The sequence below is a fragment of the Lynx canadensis genome, chromosome B1 (assembly GCF_007474595.2).
Source record: "Lynx canadensis isolate LIC74 chromosome B1, mLynCan4.pri.v2, whole genome shotgun sequence".
In the NCBI taxonomy this organism is placed as follows: domain Eukaryota; kingdom Metazoa; phylum Chordata; class Mammalia; order Carnivora; family Felidae; genus Lynx; species Lynx canadensis.
The window spans coordinates 155,965,436-155,992,922 of NC_044306.2; the positions used below are offsets into that span (position 1 = coordinate 155,965,436).

The 27,487-nt window shown below is 34.0% G+C and overlaps 1 protein-coding gene across 10 annotated transcripts in view; it reads right to left on the reverse strand.

The window, feature by feature from the left end:
• Positions 1–27,487, reverse strand: part of ADGRL3 (adhesion G protein-coupled receptor L3) — an 820,040-nt gene that overhangs the window by 334,048 nt on the left and 458,505 nt on the right. The window lies entirely within an intron of this gene.

Here is a 27,487-nt window from a genome sequence, read left to right on the forward strand (position 1 = left end):
TATCCTGTCATATGTTCTTGTTTATTCATCTCAGAAATATACTACCTCATGGCTAGAATTTTCTGTTATATCTACTTGAAGATATGCTTTATTCTATGAAATGACCAATACTTCTGAATCATTGTTTGCATACTGGCGGAATAAGGGAGCACCGAAGGAAGAACTCATTCTGATTTACTGTGAAAATACCTTGGGTTTGCTTGAGGCTACCATTTGTTGGCCTTAGTGAGGATTTTTCTTAGTACCTAAATTAAAATTGATTTATTAGTGAATGTTGTAAGGTGAAAAATATATTCTGTGCTTTCAGTGGAAGATAAATAAAAGCCAATATTCTACACTTTTTATGCAATTTAGTATGATAGTTAATCCTGAGGAACAACATGTCCCTAATGTTCTCCTGTGTAGATTTAATGTCTAAGGATGATTACCAGAGAACTTGTAATAATGGTAATGTAAATGTGGCTGGCCTCACACATAAGAGGCAAAGAGACACCTTGCCATTTTAGTGTACTCAGACTTTAAAAAATTGGAGTACTTCCCTTTTACAAAGAAAATCTTTTGGAAGGAGATGTCTCAAAGTCAAAATACATGTTTTTTTGCAGTTAAGGCATACAATTTTCATATCACACCTGGAAAAAAACTCATAAATCTATCTCAGATGTTTATAAAAGAGCAGCTATATAAACTTAGTTATTTCTGTAATTTGTTAAAGAAAGTTATCATTGGGATTGCATTTGAAGTAGTAATAGTTAATAATGAAAGAAGTATATATCATAAATTCAATGAGATATAAATATTTTGTAAATGTAGTATTTCTGATCTGCAGTTATTAAATCATCGGCTTTCTTGGTCTACTCTTGTTTTACACCCTGTTATCAACCTTTCATTCTGATTTCTACACCTGATATAATAAAATTCATTTAGAAGTTGTGTCTATTCTTCTAATTCTCAGATACAGAAAGGCAACTACATATCTTTTATTATTTAATCAATGTTTTATATCAAAAGACAGATTACTACTCTATTCCCTACTACTTTATGCCCTATTTATGAGTAGGGCATAAAAGTTAAAATTTATAACTATGGAAGTGTTTGTTGCACAGAAAGTGGTCTTGAATAAGAGATTTCACATGGTTATGTTTGAAGAGTCTCAATTAAAAAATATAATATGAACACTATTCTAATCCACCTATCCACTTATCTATCTAGACATGCACACCAAACAGTATTCATACTACTTATTATTTAAGTTATAAAAATATAATTTATTTATGCATATTTAAGAAAATTAAAATAAGTGACCATTTGCTGTAAAAATAAGCCAAGTAAGCCTTCTAATTAATGAGATAGTATATTGAGGAGGTATATAAATAAAAACATGCTATACCAATAATATATTTGCAGTCATTATCATCATTGTTCTGGATCAAACAACAAGGCTTTACAACATTAACTTTTCAAAATAATTACATACTTTATTAGTATTTATTAGTATGTTATATTGCATTACATTAAATGTTCTTTATAAGTTAAGATTCTTAAAAATCAGGGAGACACGTAGACAATCTCTAGAATATTATTTTTGTATAAGATACATTAAGAATATTATTTTTGTATAAGATACATTATAACATTGATTGCTTGAAGACCAACTATACTTCAAAAACAGAAATTTAATGGTTCTGTCTTCTGTTTTAAAATTTTTTTTAATGTTTATTTATTTATGAGAGACAAAGGCACACACACACACATACACACACACACACACACACACACACACACACACAGTGCAGATGGGGGAGGGGCAGAGAGAGAGATTGAGACACAGAATTTGAGGCAGGCTCCAGGCTCAGAGCTGTCGGCTCAGAGCCTGACATGGGGCTCGAACCCACAAACCATGAGATCGTGACCTGAGCTGAAGTCGGAGCCTTAACCAACTGAGCCATCCAGGTGTCCCCCATCCTCTCTTTTTGTATGACATCAGTTACTATAAATTAAAATGAAATTAATTATACTTTTGATTAAAGATTATTGAACAATGAACAGTTTACACCAGTGAGAGTACTTTTAGTTATAAAAAATAAAGTAAATTCATTCTAAAATATTAAAGATGATAAATGTGAAATAATCAAATGTTCTCATGTGCTTTAAACTCAGATTTTTTCATTGTTTACTTTTAATATAAATATAAATTAAAAAATGATTTTCAGTATTCCTGATATTAAAGATACTTCTATAACCACAATAAAGGATGAGAAAAGACTGCCATAATATGGTTAAAGCATCCTAATCCACTAATATTCACAGAGAAAACATCATAATCTTAGAAAGTATTAAGGCTTATTTACAGTGATAAAAGTTTCAATATTTTTTCATCAGAAAGTCTATGCGGTTAAAAAAAAATCCACTCCAACAATAGTTTTGAGGATAAATGGCTGGAGGGGGTCAAAAGTTATATACTTCCAGTCATAAAATAATTAAGTCATGGGATACAAGGTACAGTTCTGGGACTCTAGTTAATAATCCTATACTGTACATTTGAAAGTTGCTAAGAGAAGACAGTAAAGTATAAGCAGATGGCACTGACAGAATTCTCAGAATCCCTCGGAGTTTCACTTTTCACATACATAACATGGAGCCAGTTATTTAATTGCTGCACAAAGTTGCTATGCTTATAAAAATTCATTAGGAAAAAGTGTGAAGGACCATATATATGCACAAAGTATACTTTTGGTTGTCATAGTACAACTATTATCATGACTAACATTAGCCATTTGTTTTAGGAGAGGTTAATAATACTTCATTCCAAAACACTGGGTCTTTTGAGAGGAACTTAGAGTACAAGTGAGATAGCACACAAAAAAGCAGATAAACTATTTAGGTTTAGAGTAGAAACAGGAGAAAAGTAGATTCCCATTTAAAAAAATCAAAACTGTAAGCCAGATCATTAGTTATACATAAATTACTTTACCGAGGACATACTAAGTCCAAAATGTAGAGTAACAATGCCCTATATCTGATATGTGTAACCTTTCAAACTTGGAAAGCATAGTCACACAAATCCTACTTGTCACTTCTTTTATCAGATGAATATTATAACCTCCAATTTCACAGAGGAGGGAATAGGTTTGAAAATGTTAAATGACTTTTCAGATTATCAGAATTCAAATCATGGTCACTGGACTGCTGAACAGTGACCCAAAAACCATGGGACTGCTGTCTTCTGAGACTGTGAGTCATGCATTTCATGGTCACTTTGGGAAACTGACTTAATTCACTGATAGGTTCTCAGGAGTACTTGTGATGATCCGATGAGGTACAGACAAGGCGTAAAATATCTAAGTGTCCCAGGATTCCTTTGGTCGTGATGTGCATCAGGCATTCCAAGGAGATCCCGAATTTAAATTAACATTACACAACCAGGCCCCTGCAATCCAAATTGGTATGTAGCAACTAGAAAGATCAATCTCTGAGCATAGGAGGAACAAAGGATGAATGAATATTTATTCAGACGTTTCCAAAAGAAAAGAACAACATCATGTCCTTTTAATTCAACCCACATATAAACCTTCAAGGTGCCATCTACTGATCAGGTTTATTTAGTAAACGTTATTTAATATGTTGGATGCTATTATTAGCAGTAATCTTAAAGCAATATTGTTTAATTTAAAATAGTGTGTTATGATGACTGCCAGGGAAGACATACATAATTCCAGGGCTAGCAACAGGATACAAAATCATCACAGTTTACTAATCCACTCAGATCATTCACAGTTTACTAATTCATTCAGATATGGTTAAGAACAGTAAAGGGACAAAATTAGTTAAGTGTGATATGAAGAAATCATCTCTGGGGAAAAAAAATTCCTCTATTTGCTACAACCTAGGGCAGCATATAGTGAAAATGATAATTGCTGAGTTTATGTGCATATCACCTATTCAGATAAGTTCTTATTATATATAAAATAAGTTAATTAGCCTATTTTCTGTTAAATACATTAAATTTATCTTTGTTTTAACTTCAATACCCCAGATAAAAATTAGCAGCTATTGGGGTGCCTGGGTGGCTCAGTTGGTTAAGCAACCAACTTCGGCTCAGGTCATGATTTCACGGGTTGGTGAGTTCGAGCCCCGCATCAGGCTCTGTGCTGACAGCTCAAAACCTGGAGCCTGCTTTGGATTCTGTGTCTTCCTCTCTCTCTCTCTGCCCCTTCCCCACTTTCTCTCTCTCTCTCTCTGTTCGTCTCTCTCTCTCTGTCTCTCTTTCTCTCTCTCAAAAATAAATAAACATTAAAAATTTTTTTTTAAATAAAAAAAATCAGTGGCTATTGTCTCGTGTTTGGTTACAACATATTTATAGGTTAAGCATATAAACATGATCCTTAACTATATTTCTTAAAACTTCTAATATAACAGATACAAGGATGGTATTAGTTGCTTCTACAGCTCTAGTAATTGAAGTAAAATTTTGTATTTATGTACTGGGGGTCTAATCCACTGGTGTTCTCCATTAATAATCACTTCAACCACATATTCTTATTACACTTTAAAATCAGTGTGTACAGGGGTGCCTTGGTGGCTCAGTCGGTTGAGTGGCCAACTTCGGCTTAGGTCATGATCTCATGGTCTGTGAGTTCAAGCCCCATGTCGTCGGGCTCTGTGCTGACAGCTCAGAGCCTGGAGCCTGCTTCGGATTCTGTGTCTCCCTCTCTCTCTGCCCCTCCCCTGCTCATGCTCTGTCTCTCTCTGTCTCAAAAATAAATAAAAACACTAAAAAAAAATTTTAAACCAGTGTGTGCAAACAAGCCATTCCCGGGAATGTTAAGAAACTTTTCATATGATGCCTCACCCATGTAAGTGTTAAATGTGTAAAACTCCACTGAAAATCACTGCAATGATAAGCTATGATAGTGGAAAAATAAGTGCTTTGTGTCTTTTTGTTAGCAAAATTAGTCATTTGAATTTACATTATCGCTTTTCAAACGGCATTTATATAAAAGCATGTATGTGAAGAAACACACATACACTTAGTAGACCCAAGTATTTCCCAGTATCTAAAATATGGCAGATCAGTGTTTAAATCATATAAGACACTATTCTCTAAGAGGAAAATATTTTAGAGATAGGTTTATGCCAAAAACAAAACAAAACACCACCATCATAATACCTTAATGTTTAAAATCTGAAAACAGTTTAGGTAATCAAGTAACTCAATTTTTTAAATGCTCATGATAGAATGTACCAATATAAAAATGCACAGATTAATGTGTGAGCATCAACAATACTTTGCTCAATGTCAATCAACAGAACAACTCTTACACATTCTTTATTTTCCACTGCCTGTCACTCATGGACCTGCTGATCTGGCATTCATTTTGAACTTAGAGGCCTGGAAATGAGAAGGCAACTATTTCATGGCAGATTATGAATATATACATGTCATAAAGAAATCATCTAGATCTCAAATGGTAAGAGAACTAAGTAGTCTGAGAGAAAGAAATCAATCATTATTATTAAAAAAAAGAATTAATTCTGGGGTGCCTGGATGGCTCAGTTGGTTAAGCATCATCCAACTCTTGATTTAGGATCAGGTCATGGTCTCACTGTTTGTGGGTTCAAGCCCCACATCAGGCCATGCACTAGCAGTGTGGAGCCTGCTTGGGATCCTCTCTCTCTCCCTCTCTTTCTCTGCCTCTGTCTCTTTTCTCTCTCTCTCTCAAAATAAATTAAAAAAATTAATTCTTACATTGTAGCCATACACTTAAGCATTTACAAAACAGTTTGGCAATGCTGTCTACTTTTTTTTTTATATGTTACAATTTCTTTTAAAAAAAAATAATGTTTACTTAATGTTGAGAGAGATAGAGGTAGAGACAGAGCGTGAACAGGAGTGGGCGGAGATAGGCAGACACAGAATCCCAAGCAGGCTCCAGGCTCTGAGCTGTCAGCACAGAGCTGGATGCCAGGCTCAAACCCAAGAAATGAGAGATCACGACCTGAGTCGAAGTTGGATACTTAACCGACTGAGCCACCCAGGCACCCCTTATGTATTACAATTTCATTTAATTTTTATATATTTAAATATTATATGTATCTCATGTGGCCTATTTTGTATTTTATTTATATTTTTATAATAATTTGAATCAGTTATTTTTCACCCCATTTTTCACATGAGAAAACTGGAGCCCAGCAGGCTTAGATAACTTATCTAAAATCCTGCAACTAGGAAGTGACAAACAGAAGGCAAATGCACCTCTTCCCACAACAAGTAATTGTGCCTTTGAACTTCTATGTCAGCTCTTTGGGTTGGTCTCATTCTCACAACTAGGGTGTGACCAGAGGCTGAGTTAAGTGGCAATTTAAGAAGTAAGGAAAGTGATAAGGCCCCTAATTTGGTGTTTTCATTTTTGAGGAATTTATTCTAAATTATAAACTAAAAATAATGCAAGATCTCATAGAACACAAGTTGACATTGTATGCACTTCGCAAGGTAACTGCCTAACCTCAAGTCTCTCATTTTCTACATTCCTTTACATCGAATTTCACAAACATTCCTTTATATTAGAAAAAGGTAATCTGACACAAGCAAGTGAAAACAAGACCAAAGTGATTTGTGAGGAGCATAGAAACTAGGATACTGTATTAGTCTTCTTGTTGCTTCTGGGACAATCTATAACAAATTTAGTGACTTAAAAACAATGCAAATCTATTCTCTTGTAGGTCTGCAGATCAGAAGTCCAAAATGAGTCTTATATGTTTAAAATCAAGCTGTTGGCAAGGTTGGTGCCCTATGGAGGTTCTGAAGAGAATCCGTTTCCTTGTTTTTTTCCAGTTTCTAGAAAGAACCTGTTTCCTTGTTTTTTTTTTTTTCTAGTTTCTAGAGGCTGTCCCCTCATTCTTTGGCTTGGGCCCCACATCACATTACCTTTTCTCACTTTGACATGACATGATCTTCCTCCCTCTTTGACCTTTTGGCTTCCCTATAAAGACCCTTGTGATTACATTTAAGATAATCTGCCTATCTCAAGAGCCTGAATATCATCACTTATGGAAAGTTCCTTTATCCACATAAAGAAATATTCTTAAATTATAAGGATTAGAATGCCAGTTCAGCATATTGCCTGCCAGCACTTAAGTAAAAAGACATATTGAAAACTCTCTCCTGAGGTGATCACCTTCAAGAAGTCTTACATAATAAGATGCATGTCACTGCAGTAGAGCATGGCTAAGTTAGTGTTCATTGTCTCCATAAGGAACAGTTTTATTTATTAAAAGAATGAATAGGCCTCCACTTACATATATTTTCTCCCAGTACAAATAAATGTTTTTAGTATAATTTGGCTAAAAGACATCATATTATACATTTGTTTTCTTTGATCACCAAGAAATTCTCAGTGCATAAATCTTGTTGCAATAGATGTGGGAAACTAACCTATATTACTTGACAAAGGCAAACTTTTAAAGCATTTTACAGAAATTGGAATGTAGTTTGACTTTGGACCTATATAAAACCTTATAAAATATGAAGTATCAAAAAACACTAAGAAATTATTAATGAAGCCCATTGGTTCATATTAAACTGAATTTATGTTTCTGTGTTACTATGCCATTCTATCAACAAATTAAAAAATGACTATTTCATGTTTATGGACTGAAATAATTTTATTTTGACAAAACCCAATTTAAAATAATAATTCTCTACTACACTAAAAAGATATTGCTTTCTTATGCTCTAAACTTTACCAGTAGCAATTTAAAAAATAGAAGCCTTTTCAGATTCTCTTCCTACAATACAAATTTACAAATTTATGAACCTTAAGGGCTTATTCCTGGGAATTTTTCAAATTGATTTAATAATACTCTAAAAATATAGAAATACATTTGAAAATGTGGTAATCTTATAAGGAAGTCCAATTTCCCAATGTTCTACATATTTCTGGGTAATATTTGAAAGAACAAATTACCATAATCATCAGTCAACATCCATAGAATATTTATGGAGCCCATTCCAAAAATAAAATGATTAGCTATGTCAGACACATGAGTACAATTCATAGAGGCATACATCCATAATAAATGGAAATATGCTTTTAAAATTAACATATTCACAAACATTGCTTGGAAAAACATTTGAGTCCCGTTCTGTACCAATGACTTCTAAGCTATAATCTTCTTGTAGCTGAATGTTATAACAATGGGAATGCTATAACAATATAAAATTATAAAGGGCCTTTTCAGTTAAAAATAAGTAGCATTGCATGTGTATTAGTGTATTACCACCTATGTAGGACGGCATTTCAGAGCTGAACATTCTTTACCTGAATGTATGGTTACCAAATAAATCAGTGTGTGTCTGCATTCATTATCTGAACGTACACCAAATAGTGGTATTGCTCATTTTCTCCTAACTAAAAAGGAACAATATTTTATATGCATATATATTATATGCATGTTTTTCTTAAGTGAAGACAATGTCCACTTTACTGAGAGCTAGTTAGGATACTTCTATATATTTTTTCCAAGACTACTTATGTTATTGTACTTTCTCTTTTTTTTTTTTTCTTTTTTTCTTTTTAAGTCAGAGACAGACTTACTTCATTATACTTCCTCAAACTTTTGCAAGGCATTCTTGTCCTCCATGAGCCACAAAAAGGTCTTGTCTGCATGACTGGGCTAAGACAAGGAATGTTATCCTGAGACATATAGTTAAATTTTTTTTTTTCCTTTCAATATGTGGCATTTCTAAATCAAACTGTTTATACATGAGAAAAATAAAAATATATAAAATAAAACTTCAGAAAGAGAATTGCAAAGAAAAAAGGAATTTTAGTAACATTGGATACTGAAGTGAGTTAACCTGAAAGCCTATAAAAGGAACAAGATGAGCTGAGAACAATGCCTTTGGCTTCCTCACATTTGCTTTTAATAAAGTGCTAAATGAAAGCAAATGAAAACCTGTGTGTGTGAATGTGTGCATATGTATGCATGCCAATAGTATACCCAACATTTATATATTAAAAACAAGACTTCCAAAGCAGGAATACACAGCAGAGAGAAATGATGTTTTCTGTTTAACTCTGTCCTTATATATAAATGTTTGAAGAGTTCAATAGTGTTTTTTTTATATTACATAAAAATAATTTTAGTTGTCTTCATAATTTGTAAAGATAGTGTAACAGACATGGAACACAGTAACTAAGAAAGAAAGCCCACACCTGCCAGTGATTGAAGACCAATAATTTTCATGAGTTCCTCTCCCCTTAGATGTTTCATCTCTCACTTCGGGCAGCAGGGCTTCTTAGGCTTACTTTATTAATTCCACTCGTGACCTCAGATAGAGATACACGTCAAGCATAGATAGAGATACATGTCAAGCATATCTCTTTCTTACCTGCTTTGATTTATGGTATCACCAGAAAGCTATAAATACAAGAGAAATGCTATGACATTTCTTTGTATCAGAATGCTTTAGGCTGAAACAAAAATAGCAAACATAAACAAAAGTGGCTTCAAAATAAGGCTTGCGACATCTCATGTATTAAAAATTAGAATATGGTTTGTTACAACTTGGTTAATTCGGAGATTTAACAGGCATCACCGTGGCTTGAATTCTATGACATTCTGTTGGATTTTGTCTTACGGTCCTAAGATGACCACTTGTATCTGCAGGTGTTACACAGAGATGATACAATCTTGAAAAAAGTAAGTCCTATCTTCTGTTTTATTTTAAAAGTAAGGATGTTCTATACATAAGCCACTCACCACCATCTTTACAGAACATTAGCCAAAAGTAACCAATGCCTATGCGTATGTCAGCATGCCTGTGCTTAAAAGAGTCACACAAGAGAAATGAAATCCACATGACTGGTTTGCCCAGTGAAGGTTCATCATCACAGGGCCAGAGGGGCACACAGCATTCTCTGAAGGACTGCACTCTTTACAGGAAAATGAACAAATCAACATTTTGCTAGTGAGGAAGAAGGGGGGGGGGTGGTTAGAGAATGGATTTTTGGAAAGCAAACAACAGCATCCGTTCTCTCAGTTTCTTTCTCTAGTGAAAACACCTCATATTTAAGATATTATAAAGTTTACGGCACAATTACTAAAAAGAAGAGACATATAAGAAAGTATTTTTCAAATCTAAACACAGCATTTTACTTTGAAAGAATATGGATAAATACTGTGATGTATAGAGTCTGGATAAATACATTAAAATGCATCTCTATTATTGGATGATAGACAGCCATGAAAAACGATGAGGCCAGCATTACCCTAATATCAAAACTAGATAAAGACACAGCAAAAATAGAGAACTACAGGCCAATATCTCTGATGAACATAAATGAAATATCCTCAACATAATATTAGCAAACCAAATCCAACAATATATTAAAAAAAAAATATCCACTACGATTAAGTGGGATTTATTCCTAGGTTGCAGAGGTGGTTCGTTATTTGCAAATCAATCAATGGATACATCACATTAGTTTACAGTGAACATACCTCAACAAATAAAGACCATCTATGAAGAACCCATAGCTAATATCATCCTTAATGGGGAAAACCTGAGAGTTTTTCCTCTACGATCAGAAACAAGACAGGGATGTCCACTCTCACCACTTTTATTCAACATAGTAGTGGAAGTCTTAGTTACAGCAATCAGAGAACAAAAAGAAATAGAAGGCATCCAAATAGACAAGGAACTAGTAAAACTTTCACTATTTGCAGATTACATGATACTATATATAGAAAACCTAACAGACTCCACCAAAAAACTGCTAGGAATGATAAACAGACTCAGTAAAGTCACAGGACATAAAATCAGTGTACAGAAATCTGTTGTGTTTCTATATACCAATAATGAAGCAGCAGAGAGAAACTGAGGAATGGAAATGGAATCTCACCATTTTTAGTAACATGGATGGAGCTAAAATAAGTCAATCAGAGAAAGACAAATACCATATGATTTCACTCATACATGGAATGTAAGTAGCAAAACAAATGAGCAAAGTGAGGGGAGGAGAGGAAGAGAGAGAGAGAAGCAAATCAAGAAACAGACACTTATCTATAGAGAACAAACTGATGGTTAGCAGAAGGGAGGAGGGTTGGGAGATGGGTTAAACAGGTGGTGGGGATTAAGGAGGGCACTTGTGATGAGCACTGGGTGATGTATGGGACTGTTGAATCACTGTATTGTACACCTGAAGCTAACAGTACTCTGTATATTATTACCTAACTGGAATTTAAATAAAAGCTTTAAAAAAAGAAAGAAATGATGAAGTAACTCTTCCTTTACTAACCTGAAAAAAATCTTCTACATTAAAATTTAAAATGAAAACATTAAAAAATAGTTTTATAGGTGTATGTATGTGTAAATGTAGAGAATAACTCTGAAGGACTTGTAGCAACAGTGATTATCACTGACATGTAGGATAATTGTTATTTCTTGGTCCATAGTACTTTTTCTCCCTTTTAAAACAAGATGAACATTTGTTATTTCATGATCACTTCAAAGCATATTTAAAATTTAAAGGCAATGATAACTCTTTCAGGATTATCCATATTAACTACTTCACATTCTTAGATAACTTTCAACTCTTAAAATTTTACGTAATAACACCTATAACGATGCAGCTTTCATATAAGTTATTTTTTTGCAAATTTCCCCAAAAGTTTCTCTGAGACTTACTGCACATCTATCTCTAAAGCATTACAATTATTATTTTTTTTTTATATTGAGATGAGATATAGCCTTTTTCTAGAGAAAATTAAAAGATGTAAGTCACCTAGGAACTCTGGCACAATGGAAATCAACGCTGCCAAATACCCAGCAAGCTAGTACATATCATTTACATCTCTGTGATGGTTGCTAAAGGCTTTAACATAACAATGTGAATCTACCTTAGAATGACTGACGACAATTATGACATCTTATCATGAGAACAGACAATGTCTTCAGGAGTGTTTCATATTTGTTTTTTTCAGACTTGTGGACCTGTTCCATAACTTAGAGAATTATATCCAAGTGGAGTTGTGATACTTACTCAACACAACACAATGAATTATCTGGGACACATGCTGCATAATATATGCACGATTGAGAAAGCCACCAACAATATAAAGTTTGCGGTGAAAGAGAAGAAGGGGAAATCTAGTATCACAAGCTATTTTTTAAAGAGAATAAGCAACCTTTAGGTAAATATAATGTATTTATTTTCTTGGTTGCCATTTTCAATGCTCGACATTCTTCCTATATTTGGAAGAGATAGGTAGATAGAGGTAATTTACTGAATATCTCAAATATACAATTTGAGCTTCAAGTGAAAGAACTTTGCATTACTGAACAAAAACAAGATTAAACACTTTTATATTTCATTAGTTTCCTTTGTGATTATGAAATCACAAATATGAAATATAAATATGTAATAGAATGCCTAATGCACCATTGTAGAAAAACTTATAATGAAATGCACACAATCATTACCCTCTGCCTTAAAACAGAGCTAAAATACCCATCAATATCTATATTTTTTCAATGAATATTGATACTATTCAATAGTCATTACATTATTCTTTCAAGATTGTTTCCTTTAGAGAAACAAAGTTTCATAAGTACTCTTGGCAACTAGAAAACACACAATAAAAACTAAGGTTTTTTATGAATACTTACTATGTGCCTATCATGCACTAGATTCGTTATTCACATATATTCTAACACATAAATTAGGAGAATGCTCTAATGTAAAGAAATCTTTTCAAGAAAGAGTCCTTTTCTATTTTTATTTATTTTTAATGTTTTTAATGTTTTTATTTATTTTTGAGAGACAGAGCACCAGTGGGGGAGGGGCAGAAAGAGAGGGAGACACAGAATCAGAAGCAGACTCCCGTCTCTGAGATGTCAGCACAGAGCCCGACGAGGGGCTAGAACTCACCAACCCTAAGATCATGCCCTGGGCTGAAGTTGGACACTTCACCAAGTGAGCCACCCAGGCACCCCAAGAGTCCTTTTTTAAAAAAAGAAAATATAGTCCCTCCTTTTCTAAGAAAAATATGATTCTAGTACAGAATAGTAGCTGCAGTTTGATTGATTGATTGATTTTTGATTGAAAAAGTCTGTAATCAAAGTGATTGTTTTATCTTTGCTATTGTTAAATGGATTTATATTGTATAATTCACAATGGATTATATACATATTTGGAAAATATGCAAAATATACCAAGTATTGAGGTTATTGACAATGCTTGAATGTGAAATAATACTAAGATACTTAAAATGGTTACATACCCCTCGTGATATAGAAAGTGCCCTAGAATTAAACTCAGAACCTACATTTGAACCTACACTATTGCAAAAATCAAGACAAGATACATAGCCTCTCAGGGCCTCAATTTCTGCTTATTTGTAATTACAATCTATGATTATTTTGAGCTTCAGAGCAATAATGTATAGGAAAACACAGCACAGAACCTGAGATGGTGTAGGCACTCAACAAAGGTTGGGTTACTGAATTGAGGATGGATGACAGTTAATTACAGAGAATTAATAACATAATAACTCTAAACATAGAGTTAAACAAATAAAAAGGCAAAAAATAAAATAACCTTTTCTAAAAAAAGAGAGAAAAACAGAGAAAAAGCCTCTCATAAGTATTTCACTTGGAATTCCAAGTAAAATAAAACCACCTCAAGCCTCGTGGTCTCACTTTTGATCACCTGGGTTCAATTTAGAAATGTTAGTAGAAAGAAGCCACTTAGTACTATGTGCCTCAGTTTTCTTCCTTCACACCGGATTGCCATGAACTAAAATTAATACATGGTGACCTTTACATCACTATGCCATCAGATTTTATTCATGACAGCTTCATTAAAATGCTCTTGATTAACAGAGACAAAAATAGAAAACCATTTAGTTTGGGACAATTGTGCTCCACTTTAAAACCATGTTCATCTCCAAATACATATAGTATTTTTTGACTTTACAGGACGGTAGCTCTATCCCCGAAGATACATAATGATTAAGAAATATCTGTCGAGTTTTAGTAGTTAGTAAAATGGGCTATATATATATATATATAGTAAAAAAAAAAAAAAGTAAGGTTAAAATTACATATATGCTTTACTTTAAGAAAGATTCTGAAAAGACCGGTTTTAATAAATATAGAAGCAAATCATTTATCCTTCTGAGTTTTACTCTACTCATGTGTAAAACAAATGTAGCACAGCTTTACTTCCCTACATCAAAGGTACTATAAAGTGGGGAACACTGAGGGAAATGTAAATATTTTATAATTACAAGGTATAGTCACTTCAATAGAGGCCTCACTGATACACACTTAACACAGAGAAAGACATGTAAAGCCTCTTGTGTTGATCGAAAAATATCATTCTACTGAAGTCTGGAAAGTTTAGGTTCCAGTATCTATAGCATAATACCTGGCATTTGATAAGGTTTTCAACAGATTCAGCCAACAATACTTCCTGAATCCCTTTCTCCTCCCTACCTCCTAATATCCAATCAGCCTTGAACCCTGTGTGTGTTTCCCTCATCTCCAGGATCCCCTCCTAACCAGCTTCAATACTGCTTCTTCACCTTTTCTCAAAATCTTCACTTGATAGTGATGACCCTTTATTCATTTCCTCCAGGTGAAAATTCAAACATGACATATATAGGACCCTGGGAAAATAACTAAATTCTCTTTGTTCCTGATCCAAGGTATTCCTACTTCCTTTCTCTTTGCAACAACAGGAATATAGAAATCAGATTGTTAAGCATTATGTGACATTATCAATCCTTGTAATCTTTTGTATTACAAGACCTTTTTTTTTTAAATGGTGAACGATGTTTTGTTCATTTAATTGACATGTATTGAAAGCCTACTATGTGCCTGTGCTAAAAGATAAAGATAGATTGGATATGGCTCATGCTCTAAAGACCTTGAAATCTACCAGAAGAGGTACACACCTCAACAGGTTATTAACATACGATGAATTAAGTGCAATGATAGATATATGTACGTACAAGTATATCACAGTGACATCGGGTGACATACAGTCACTATTCTAGGTTGAAATGTGTCCCCCCAAAAGATATGTTTAATTGCTAACCCCCAGTCTCTCACAACATAACCTTATTTGGAATTAGCCTTGCTGCAGATATAATCAGGTAAGAGGAAGTCAGATGGGGTGGGGCGGGGTGGGTCCTTAATCCAATGTGATAGTGTCCTTCTAGGAGGGGGAAATGTGTACACAAATAGAGACACCTTGGGAGAACAAAAACTTATGACAGAGGCACAGATTAGACTGATGTAGCTGCAAACGAAGGAGCACCAAGGCCTGACAATCACCAGCAGAAGCTAGGAAGAGGCAAAGAATAATTCTTTTTTTCTCTTTTTGATGTTTATTTATTTATTTTGAGAGAGAGTGAGAAAGCAGGGGAGGGGCAGAGAGAGAGAGAGAGAGAGAGAGAGAGAGAGAGAGAATCCCAAGTAGAATCTGTGCTGTCAATGCACAGCCCCATGCAAGGCTTGAGCTCTCGAGATCATGACCTGAGCTGAAATCAAGAGTCAGAGGCTTACTCTACTGAGCCACCCAGGCACCCCAAGGAAAAGAATAATTCTATCCAGAGTCTCAGAGGCAGCATCCCCTGCTGATTTCTCAGCATCTCTGTCTTGCAGAACTGTGAGAGAATACAGGTCATTGTTTTAAGCCACCTGGTGTGTGGTACTTTGTTATGGCAGCCCTAGAAAACTCATAACAGATAGTTAACATGGACAGAATAAAGGGGATTAGGGCAGGTTACCTGGAGAAGGTGACACCAGAACTGAGTGCTAAGAGCGCTCACCTCGGTTAAATTAATGAGACTAGAAAAGGAATTTCAGGCAAATAAAAACAGAAAGGGAATTGAAACAGCATGGTAATGTAGAGATCTAGAAGCCATTTGGTGCTCTTGGAATAGAAGCAAAGGCTGACAAGAGAAAGGTTAGAAAGGTGACCAGAGGTTCAGATATAGCGATTTTGTATAACATGTTCATAAATGACAGTAGCTAACATGTATTGATTGCTTCTCTGTGTTCAGCACTGTGCAAAGTGCTTTAGGTATAATATTGCATGCGATCTTTACAATGACCCTAATGGAGATGTGTACATGCGTTAAGTGAGAAACCCAGGCTTTGAGAATCCATGTGATTTATGTAAATGTTGTCCAGCTGCTTATTAAATGAGTCTAGACTTGATTTACTTGGTTAAGTGGAATCATGGAATGTGTTATAAACAAGGAATTAATAAGCTCTTATTGCTTTTGATATAGGTTAATCTGTGATTTCTGTAGACAATGAATCTGTGGAGGATAGGCCTACACACATAGGGATCTCATAACAGAAATGGAGAAAATGGGTGAACTGAAGAAGTATTCAAGAGAGTAAAATTAGAAGGTCTTCCTAATCGTTAGGAATGCCAGGAATTAAAAGGAGGCAGGAACCAAGGAATATTCTAGGCTTTGGAAACAGAAAGGCTGGTGGTGCAACACACTAAGACAGAGAATACATGTGGGGGTATAAGTTACAGTAGATCTACATTAGAAAGTGACAGAGTACTGGTTCTGTGTTGATACGTACACAATAGGCGCTCTGAATGGCTGCTGATAAACTTCCTGTAGCCCTCAGCAAGAAATCACTCCTCGGCTATATTGTACTATAATGTGGCAGAGTGGCAAATGACAGCACTCTGTTAAACAGACTCCCGTACCTTGCTCTTCGATGTTTATTGTCCCCAAAGAGATTAAGATATAAACCTAAATCTCAGATGTCAAAATCAAGAACTTAGGTATTCATCCTTTGGTTTTTTAATAGATAGTCTGATTTCCAATTTCCAATAAACCACACACACATTTATGTAATCACATTTTGCTGTTGTCTGTGCTTTCTCCAAAGAAAGAACCATTTCCAAATTAGCCAGAAAGACTCGAATTTCTCAGAAAAGCAATTACAAGACATGGTTTAAGTAGTCTGCTACAGAATGAAAAGGAGAACCTGGTTTCTTCAGTCTTGTGTTAAATGGGAATTTTTACAATACGTTTTAAAGAAATGAGTCTCTAGAGAGAACAATACCTATGTGAATAAAATTCTCCTATCATCAGATATTGATTTGAGTTACCATTGGTTAGCAATATATTTTTGAACATATGCAATTATGAACCAACTTTTATTTACCTAAGGCATATATAAATATCTGTAGATTTAGCTCTTGAGGGTTATGATGTTTGAGTGCGTTGCGGAGATGACAGACAGTCCCTAAAGGCAGGGAATAGGTGGTTGTTTCTTTCTGCAGCAATCCCTATGGTCTAATTATAGAGCGATAGGATACTTGCGTCAGCTTGAGTGAAAGCCGCTCTCTTGGCTTCTCGGCTGGAAGCAAGTTACATAAAAATGATGGAAAGAAAATGGAGAAGCCTAAAAGCAAAGTACAAGAATGGACAGGAGCAAAGGAGAAAAAAAACACATATGTTTTTTATTGGTTACCACATTTCAAGCATTTTAACCCACTTGATAAGTAAACACATTTTACAAATAAAAAGTATCAAAAGGACAGACTTTTGGCAAGTGTATGCAAACTAACGGATTTGTTTGCTGCTTTTGCTAAGGGAAAATAATACTGGGAGACTGCCATTAATAGCACACCGACTTAGAAACCCAGTAGAAGTTTAGCAAAGATAGAAAACAGAAGGGAATAAAAATTAAGTAGCTGCAATGGCTAACTGGACCTGAAATGTCTGAATGGACGTGGACAGTCAACTAGCAAGTACGACAGTACACGCTGGGTGAGAAGGTGGATAAAGCTAGGAAATGTACTGTTTCAACTCTCCATTTAGAGAGTACAATGACTTTTCTTGACATTAGTGTGGGACTGCTCTAGGAAAGTGGCATGCAACTACCACATCTCAACTTGCCAAAATTTACAAAATGGTAAGACGAAATGTTAAAAAATAAAAACCTTTTTCTTGACTTGTGTTTCACCGAGGAACCAAATAACTCATTTATACAGTCATTCATAACATGCAGTTCACAGATTTAGATTCCAAAATTATGGTATATACGTTTCAGTGAATACTTATTCTAATCCGCAAGGTCTTGCTGAGTTGATTGCATGCAGCAAATGAAATAAAGTGTACCTGAGTACATTTTTTGTATGTTTCAACCAATTCATATAACTTTATTGAAAGTTTTTTTTCCCCCGCCGGCAAATGGTCACATATAAGTTTAATTTGTAAAGAAAAACTAACTTAATGATTCATATTAATCTTTTAAAAACATTTTAAGATATTGTCTTACAGTTATACATGTAAGCGATGGCACCAAAAGAAAGGTGGTGAAAGACGGAAAGTCTGCCTCACTAAAATAACGAATGCCCCTTTGGCAATAAAGTGAACATTTAATGCTTTATTTCAACAACAAAAACATACCATTGCAAAAGTGCATCCAAAGCCACTGGAGAAAATCAAACAGATGGGACTAAGTCAGTCACCAATCCTGAATTTCAACTTTGACAAGGAAGCAGGGTTTTTTTCATATCAATGAGTAAAATATATTCCAAATTTATCTAGAATCACAGTAATCCAAAGGAAATACATGTTTTCGCTCAAAATATAAAATTATAACACTGTATTTGTTTTAATTGAATTAAAGTTAACTGAATATTTAGCATTCCATAAGAAGAAAAGTAAAATAAGTCTTATTTGAGAATTTGTCTCATTCAGAGGTCTTAGTTTCCATTTTATACCACAATTTACTTCAATAGTCAGCGTACAGAAATCGCTGATTGGAAAAGGTTTTGAATGAATCCATAAAACTAAGAAAAGTGAAGGTGTCAGTTGCTAATAACCACCACCTCAGTCTTGAGCCAAAAATGCTAAATAGGAAAGACAGGTATTTGCATAAAAGCAACACAAACTTGAGGCTAATTTTTTCCTCATGTAAAGGTATATTTTAAAGATGTTTCCCTGTTTTTAATTTTAATTTATCTTGGTTAATACTGACTCAATTGTAAGCATGAGGAAATACTATTGCATGCAATCATAAAATATTTGCTAGCAAAGATTTTATATGTATATAAGTGCTTTTATTATATTGATTTTTAAGTTACATAACAGAGGTAAGAAGCCATCCTTGCATAAGTTAAAAACACTTGCTTAAAAATTAGTCATAGTTGAAAAAGAATCTTGGGTCCATCAATATCAGCTATTATTATTATATTATAATTTACATAAGTTACTTAATGTCTCTAAGCCTCAAATTCCTCATTTGTGTAATACAGATTGCACCCACACCTCAGGGGGTTCCCATGTCAATTAAAAGAGGCAAGTCATATAGTATGTGTAAGTACATTCCTGCTCACAAAAAAGACACTTTCTTTTAGGTATCAATGGTACTGATGATAAGAGCCATACAACAAATAATAGTAAAAGCCAGCTGACTTAGAAAGAACATGTCTCTTGGGGGCAGGCGCCTGGGGGGCTTAGCCAGTTAAGCATCCAACTTTGGCTCAGGTCATGATCTATCAGTTTGTGGGTCCAAGCCCTGCATCACACTCTGTGCTGACAGCTCAGAGCCTGGAGCCTGCTTCAGATTCTGTGTCTCTCTTTTTCTCTGCCCCTCCCCTGCTTGCTCTCTCTCTCTCTCGAAAATAAACATTAAAAAAATAAAAAGAAAAATCATGTTTCTTGGAGAACTACATCCTTAAAACATTGTTTCCTTCCCATCTCTCTATATATACTTACATATGCAACAATTAAAGAATAAAGTTTTCTTTAAAGTAGACTCAGGTCTTATTACTATACAATACAAATTATAGAATCATTTCTATTTCAGGAAATAAGAGAACATGACATGGAATAGAATTCTACGTACAAAGGTGTAAAAATCATTTTACTATTTAATTTGCAAGTCAATGATTTATCCTACAGTGTATTAAAATTGTATATATTCATCTGAAAATACTTAAAACTCAGCACATAGGTAATAGTAAGAGAATTGAACTTAATATAAAAATCACATCATATTTTTATTTACATTTTATAATGATTTTCAGAAATTTTATAGTGATTTTGGGAAATTTTGGTACTAAGAAAAAGTTCAGATATAAATTTTTTCTTAATAAAAAAAGTCACATAGATTACAAAAATTTTCATTATCAAGGACATAAAAAACAAAAGTTTAGTGAAAGTTTCAATTTTGAAAACTAACTACCAGGATGTACATAATCTGAGAAATGCACAATTTTACCATTACTGTAGAAAATCCTAAGTATATGGATTTAGTGCATTATTGAAGTTTCTCTGGAACAACTTTTCATGTTAATTGAATGTCGCTGACATCTATTTGCTCACCTAGCACCTATCCCTATAAGAGCATCTGGATTTTGTTCTGTATGTTCTGTAGAATCATTTGCCCATATTCTCAAGCCATTTGGGCATGTCTACCATGCCTACCTAATTCATCTCCCTGGTTACAATGATTAGTCAATAATGTCCAAACTTGGAATTTTTGCTGAAAACCCTGGAAAAAAAAAAAAGATTGCTGGTAACCTAAAACTGAAATTAAAAGATCAAGCACATAAGCCTGGCACTGCTGTGTGCCAATGTGCTGACACCTTTAAAAGGATGCCCAACACAAAGGATAAGAGAAGTGGAGAAAGACAGACTTCTGATGTATCCTAAGAGCTCCCGGATGAAGACAGACCTAAAGTCAATTAAACCGGGGGTTTTTCAGTTAAAGGAGTAATTTCTTTGTGAGTCATTTTAAGTTAGGCTTGATTGAGCTCCTTGCAATGGAATCTTCAATAGTTGACTTTCCTTCAAGCCAGATGACATGTTACCATTGCAGAAAGAAAGCCTTCACAGAGACACAAATAAGTAAGTTGTGTTACGACAGGCCTAATTTGGAAGGAGGGCCTTTTGCTTGCTGTCCCCTGCTTTGTTTAATCAGTCATTTTTTATTTCAATAATAATAGTGATCTTTAACTTTTAGACCAGGTAAAAATTAAGGTGAAAAAGTTATTAAAATCTTATGCATTCTATCATTAAATAACACACAAAAAATTACCCCACGTTAATTATATAGCTACGCATTCCATTCATACATTGGTATCTAAAAGAAAAAAAGAACTTCAATATTTTGCAATATTCTGATGAAATTATCTATACGATGGGCCATCCCATGGATACTTGATAAAACATAGAAAACAAATTGTTTTCTCTTATAAATTTTCCAGTTTCGTTATAGGGCATTAAAGACATTCTTTATTAATATGCATATACAAACTCTGTCAGAAAGATTGGCTAAAATACATACATATATACATATATACTTAATCCAATTACCTCTTCTTTGACTTAATAAGCATTTAAAATTTTTAAATAAATTTTTATTTTTTTTAATTATTTAAAAACTTATCTTAAAAAGTAATTTATTTTGAAAAATATTACTCCAATAAATGTTTTAGCCCTCCCCACAAGAAATACTAGTCTCTCTGAAGAGTTCTCATTCCAAATCCTAAAAGCATTATCACTTGAAATGTGTTTTCAAAAATGCCTTTGTTGGATAAGGCTTTTGTATATAAGAAGTGCTCTCATGTAGCAGTTAAAGACACAGAAATTTAAGCAATTTAGTGATTTTTAACTTATTTAAAACACAGTTATAAATATATTTAGTGATATTTTAGTAATTTTGGAAACAGTGTAAATATCAAGGATTTATTTTCATTGTGCACTTACCCATTTTCATCACTCCACTTGCATTGTTTGGGGACTGTAATTACCCTTGCAATATGATCCAAAAAGGATCTGTTTTCTAATGGACCATTAATGATTTGCTAAGATTTCTAACCTCATTCTCATATGGAAAGTGCCTCCATAAACTAAAACCTTTCCTCCCAACATTTTAAAACTATCAAATTAGCAGAAAAAAATAATTCATTTTGTCCAAGAAACACAACGATGAGGTGATCATATTATTTAAACAAATGTCTTTGTCCCTCCACTGATCCTTGGCTGTATTTTTGTATTACTCCTTTTTGTTTTACTTAAGTAGGCAATCAAAAAGATATTCAAAAATTAAGTTTCTAAAATTATTTATCACTCACTGTCCAAAATAAGCATGGATTTTGCCAACTCACTCTTACTTCACATATAAATATAGGAACCATATTAACTTTCATTATTTTAATATTGTATTTTATTTAAATTACTTTATGTACTATGGTTAAGGTGAAGGATGATCTCTATCATGACCTTGTAGCAGATAGTCAAGCTATTCCTCTCCAATTCATGATGATCTAGGTCATAGTATTAAAAAATATGTAAAAAAAAAAACCCTAGAAAACATATTAAAAAGACAATATAAAAATATAAAAAATACATTTTTTATATATAAAAAATAAAAATATAAAAAATATAATATAAACAATATAAAAAATAATAATAAAACATGAAGGCTAGTATTCACAGCTTTTTAAATAAAACCTGTGACAAAAACAATAAAATTGAAATTTACTATTTAAGTTTTAGTAACATATCATCACAAAAAATATACAATGGAAAAACTTTAGCCAATATAAGAGTACTAATAATAATGATTGAATATTGAACCAGATAAAGTCTTTGGAAGCTTTATCTATGTTTCTATTCGATATATTTTTTTCTAATGTTACTAAGTATGTATTGACAACAATTACAATCTACTTTTTAAAAAGTATTAAATATTTGAGAATTTTTCAAAGTTTAATTTTGATTATAATTTATAAAATGGTATTTTATTTTATTGATTTTCCTGCTTAATGAATTTGCGTGGTACATCCTGATAACATAAGAAGATATATGACAACATTTACTATTGTTCAAGCCACATACTAAAAGCTGTTATTTTGGGGCTCCTGGACAGCTCAGTCAGTTAAGCGGCCAACTCTTGATTTTGTCTCAGGTCATGATCTCCTGGGTCATGAGTCTGAGCTCTGCATAGAGCTCTGTGCTCACTGCACAGAGCCTGCTCAGATCCTCTGTCTCCCTCTTTCTGGCCCTCTCCTGCTCATGCACATGAGCTCTCTCTCTCTCTCTCTCTCAAAATAAATAAACATTAAAAATTTTTTTTTTTAAGCTGATATTTTCCTTGGTAGATTCAGTTGCCCTAAACTGCTTCTCTACTTCCACATTGCCAGATGCTTACTTTATATATAGAGATATGTAGAGATATAGATAGATACATATAGATGTATAGATATCTCTGTTACCTGGGTCACAAGACTCTTCCATTCACACAGTGGATTATAGTTCTAACTCCAATTGTCCATCCTGAAAATGGTCACAGTGAAGGCTAGACAAGACTAGATCAGTAAATTTTTGTCACTTCTAGTGTAACAAGAATCACAATTCCCTCCTAAAATATGAAGGATCACTATAACAGGAAAGAAAACTGAGATGTGCACTCGTATGCATAAAGACACACACATACACTAGGTGAGTATTTTGTAGAGCTAATAATTTACATAGAAGCTGCACCAAAGGTACTTTGTTCTCATCCTGACTTTGCTCCTCATAGGTTGAGGAACAATCAGTGCGACAGATACATGAAAATCTTCTCATCTATAAGGGGATTGGACTCTCTCTAAAATTTTCATCTTAAACAACCAAGGATGTAAAATCATAAGACAATCAATCTTTAGGATTAGCCTCGAAAAGACTCTATGTCTTCTTAAGTGCTAAATAAATTTTTACAAAAAGTATAGATCTTTAAAATGAAACAATGTGACAGAACGCTAAACCCTTCGACAAAGTACATAAATAAACTATAAATCTAGCATAAGAAATAAAAGACCTCTAGAAAACAAAGGATAGTATAAAAAGGCAAAGCAAAGTTCAACCTATAAATTCACTGAGGACTGAAGGCATAAAAGATAAACATATTCTGAGAATAAAGAGAAAACTACATCCCTAAATTTTTTATTTGGCAAATTTAGATGTTGCTGCTACTAGGGATGAATTAATTATAGATCTGCATATTATTAATAAAATACTGAATACTACAGGGATGCATATCTTGTTATTGTAGTATAAAAACTTATGAACTTGATTTTTTCATTAATAAATAAGTGATTGGGGCGCCTGGGTGGCGCAGTCGGTTAAGCGTCCGACTTCAGCCAGGTCACGATCTCGCGGTCCGTGAGTTCGAGCCCCGCGTCGGGCTCTGGGCTGATGGCTCGGAGCCTGGAGCCTGTTTCCGATTCTGTGTCTCCCTCTCTCTCTGCCCCTCCCCCGCTCATGCTCTGTCTCTCTCTGTCCCAAAAATAAATAAAAAAATAAATAAATAAAATAAATAAATAAATAAATAAATAAGTGATTGCACATCCACAGATAACAAGATAGCACAATATTTATTAACATGCACTTCCAAAATGTGTTTTTAATTTCAAATACCTAATTGCAGAGCAATATACATAGCAAGATCCCTTTATATGTAGAAGGGGATATGTGTAGTATGAAATAAACATGTGTAGTATGAAAATATGACTGCTAAAGTGGTTCCTTTTAAGGATTAGGATTTGGTGTTGGGGAATATTATTTCTATAATTTAAAGAACTTAAAAGAGGGAAAGATAGCATACGGAATACTAGAAAGGGAAGAATGAAGTCATAGGAAACTGTTCTTATGATGTACCTAGTACTTTTAAAGGTGTAAGACCATTTTTAAAAATTACCAGTTCCATTAGCCCTCAATTTCCTTGTCAATAAAATTGGAACAATATCTAAATGACCAGATTAGATGAGAAGTAATTGAAATGATATATGTAAGGTGCCTAACAATGTCTGGCACGTAGCAGCGACTACATGAATGCCAATTTGCTACTTTTCCTCCCTGTTCATTAGTGAAAGGCAATGATGTTTCATATTCTGGACTGTTCTTTCTCCTCTAACTAGAGAATAGAAACGTAGCTTATTAGACATTTAGCTTCACAGACTAGAAAGAAGATTGTTAAGCACTGGGAAAGACTTTTTTAAGACCTAAAACAAAAACCAAAAAAAAATTTCTAATACAAAACTTGCTACCTGTTACTGATAAAAATGACAATGGAGACGAATCCTTAACTTGACTGTTTTAGTCACTTAGGAAAGGAATGTGTGTCATTCCAACATAGCTGAACAGAAACGCACTTTGTAAGATTGTTATCAATTGAAGAACTATATGCAGATTTCATTCCTCAACTATTAAAAGGTACTCACTAAAACCCTAGATTAAATATAAAAGATTTAAAACTTCTGCTCTACAAAAGATAATGTAAAGATAATGAGAAGACAGTCTAGAGACTAGAAGAAAATTTGCAAAAGATATATCTCATAAGAACTATCATTCAATGGGCTCCTGGGTGGCTCAGTAAGTTAAGCATCCGACTTTGGCTCAGGTCATGATCTCATGGTTTGAGCCCCACATCAGGCTCTGTGCTGACAGCTCAGGGCCTGGAGCCTGCTTCAGATTCTGTATCTCTCTGTCTCTCTCTCTCTCTCTCTGTCTCTCTCTCTCTGTCTCTCTCTGCTCCTCCCCTGCTCACGCTCTGTGTGTGTGTCTCTCTCTCAACAATAAATATTAAAAAAAAAGTATCCAAAATATACAAAGAACTTCTAAAATACAACAATGAGAAAACAACACAATTAAAAAAAGGGTCAAAGATCTTAACAGACGTTTTGCCAAAGAAGATATACAGATGGCAAATTAGCACATGAAAAGATGTTCTGCCCTATATGTTATGTGGAATGCAAATTAAAACAAGATACTATTACACAGCTATTAGAATGTCCAAAACGTGGAACTCTGACAGCGCTAAGTGCAAACAAGGATGCAGAGCAACAGAAACTCTCCTGCATTGCCGGTGGGAATGTAAAATGGTACAATCACTTTGGAAGACAGTTTGGTGGCTTCTTATAAAACTAAACATACTCTTACCATAATATTCAGCAATTACATTTGGTATTTATGCAAAGGAGCTGAAACTCATGTCTACAGATGTTTATAGGAGCTGTATTCATAATTGCCAAGATGGTCTTCAATAGGTGAATGGATAAATAAGCCATGTATATCCAGACAACAGATATTAATTATTCAGATCTTAAAAAAAAAAGGGGAGAGAGAGAGAGAGAGAGAGAGAGAGGAAGCTATCAAGCCATGAAAAGACATGGAGGGAACTTAAATGTGAAAGAAGACAATCTAATAGATTATACACTAGGATTCTAACTATATAACATTTGGGGAAAGGTACAACTATGGACATAATAAAAAAAGATCAATAATTGTGAAGGGTGGGTCAGTGGCAGGGGTGAACAGGCAGAACACAGAGGGTTTTTAGGGAGGTGAAAATATTCTGTATAATATTATAATGATGGATGTTTCCTTATATTTTTTTCCAGATCCACAGATCTGGTATGCAACAGCAAAAGTGAATGCTTAAGTATACTATGGATTTGGGGTGAATATGATGTGTCAATGTAAGTTCTTTGGTAAAAAATATATGATTCTGATGAAGAACTGGGGTGGCTATGCATATGTAGAGGCAGGGGGCATAAGGGAAATCTAACTTCTTCTCACCTTTGTTGTAACCCTAAAACTGTTTTAACAAAATAATAAAGTCAAAAAATTTTGAAAGATGTATCATTTAATCCAGAATACGGAGTATTTGGAGAAAATTAAACAGAATCTCATTCTCTCAAACTCTATTTAATTCACAAAGGAAAATAAATTTAACATGGAAACACAAAGCATTTTTGTTTAAAAGAATATAAAGAGCCCATCCAAGTGTAGCTCAGGAATAACAATTTTACCCACTGATCAATATGTATAAAGAATACTAAAAATAGGTCTCTAAGTATGAAGTGGTAGAAGTCAGCAATATTTCTTTTTTTTAAGTTTATTTATTTTGAGGGAGAAAGAAAGACAGAGAGAGGGAGAGAGAGAATCCCAAGCAAGCTCCGTACAATCAGTGTGGAACCTGATGTGGGGTTTGAACTCACAAACCATGAGATCATGACCTGAGCCGAAATTAAGAGTTAGATGCTTAAATGACTGAGCCACCCAGTCGCCCCCCAGATTTCCTTTAAAAAAAAGTGTTATACACAAATACCTGAGTGCTAAATATGTGGCAAGTCCTGAGCCAGGGATCACTATGATAGATAGATAGATAGATAGATAGATAGATAGATAGACAGACAGACAGACAGACAGACACTCATAGGATTAATTCTATGGAGAAAAGATGGATATTGACAAATCAAAAATGATGATGGAAATGTGTCACAAATATAAGGTCACATGGAGAATACACAATATTTTGCTCACAAAATCCCAGATAATGACCTAAAAAGGCAATTATGCCTAACCATGTATGTATATAGGAATCTTCTGCAAGGCAACATTAAGTTTCTCCCTTCAGTTCACAGAAGGCAAAGATGGTCTCCAA